General features: G+C 32.9%; 1 long non-coding RNA gene across 2 annotated transcripts in view; it reads right to left on the bottom strand.

Annotated features, from left to right (window-relative positions):
- LOC118749069 overlaps positions 1-487 on the bottom strand; it is a 4,542-nt gene extending 4,055 nt beyond the window's left edge. For both annotated transcript variants that reach the window (XR_004994145.1, XR_004994146.1), the window contains exon 1: positions 370-487. This is a non-coding gene — a long non-coding RNA (uncharacterized LOC118749069). The remainder of the gene's footprint in view (positions 1-369) is intronic.
- Between the last annotated feature and the right edge of the window lie 1,028 nt (positions 488-1,515).

The raw sequence follows: 1,515 nt of genomic DNA, 5'->3' as shown, positions 1-1,515 counted from the left end.
TTTTTACTCAGATCGATGAAATGATTTCGTGAATTGGACTACGCATACATGTGATACTTTTGCTTTTAATTTATAAGGTAATTTAATGTTTTTATACTCTTGCTCATGGGCGTAACCAGAACGAAATTTAAGGGGGGGAGGGGGGGCCAATAAAAATTTTTTTTCAACGCCAATAATTATTACTAAAAAATTTTTATTATAGCTTAAAATTATTGTAACCAATAGAGGTATGTTGTACACAAACACCAGGGACCGTAAATAACAGTTACTTTTTTTCAACAGCTATACTTGATAAAGGTATAGATCTAATGATGCACAAAAAATATGCATACTTAGAATTTTGAATACACCCTCACAATCTGGACTTACGGTATAAAAACGCGGTTTTCGTAGTTTGAGCCTTATAATTGTTCGTAACTAAATTTCTGTTGATCCGATGAAAAATATATACAGTACGTACACGTACCGCAATCCTCAATACGTACAATTCCTTCATTAATGCAAGTCTCTAAAACAAAACATTGTAACCTTTATAAGTGCAACTCCAAAACAATTTTACCTCAATACCTACAACTTTCTTCGTTTATGCACGCCACGCACACAAAATTTGAACTTTTTGCATTTCTTTGATTAACCAGTATTCAATTAAAGTGATGTGTGATGAGCAGGACCGAAGAAAATAAGCTGGAAAAAAGCAAATTTAAACGCTTAGATAAACATTAAAACATTAGTAAATATGCTTCCAAATATGCTCGAAAAACAACCAAAAATCTAAGTACAGTTTGATGCTTTGTTTTTTATTCAGTTTATTACTAGGATTGGACGGAGTTCGAAATTTTCATATTTCCAGTAGTGTTAATGCATCGATTTAGTTTTCACTTTTTACTATTATAAAGAATAATGCGGATTATATTACACTAAGATATGAATTCTCAATATCTTTTCAAGTCTGAATTTAATTGTTTTCAAATATTTTTATCCTCCATTTGAGTTAATTATTTTTAATCTCTACCATAACACCAATGCCTTCCCGTAGACAAACCTTTGGTTTTAAATTTTTGTATCTAAGCAGAACTGGAATTCAAGTTACGAGTTAAAAAAAAAACCAAATTGGTTCTTATGTTATTAATTGCAGACCCGGCAGACTTCATCCCGCCCAAATTTATTTTTTTATTTAAACATTTGGTTCAACGTTTTTACCAACAGTTACGTTCACGTTTGGTTTGTTGTCGTCAGGAGGCATATCCTCCATTGCCGTCTTAAATAACCTAATGAAAGCATTATGCCCGTGAAGAAGTTCTTGTGGCAACAATTATCTGGTCCGATGGTGAATCATCCTTGTGGCAATTTCAAAATGGAGGAATATCATTAGTTCACAGAAATCCAATATACATAGGCTTATGTCAGACGAAATACCTTAGAAGTGCTGCAATTGTATTTCGATGGCTGAGTGGAAGATCGACCTATCTCGGCTGCCAGTTCGAAAACGCTCTATCTCAAAAAACTTTTCAAGAA

Source organism: Rhagoletis pomonella, unplaced genomic scaffold, assembly GCF_013731165.1.
Source record: "Rhagoletis pomonella isolate Grant_MI unplaced genomic scaffold, Rhpom_1.0 Rhpom_scaffold_00014, whole genome shotgun sequence".
Lineage (NCBI taxonomy): Eukaryota > Metazoa > Arthropoda > Insecta > Diptera > Tephritidae > Rhagoletis > Rhagoletis pomonella.
Note: the sequence above shows the minus strand (reverse complement) of the source record. Positions and strands in the feature narration are given on the sequence as shown.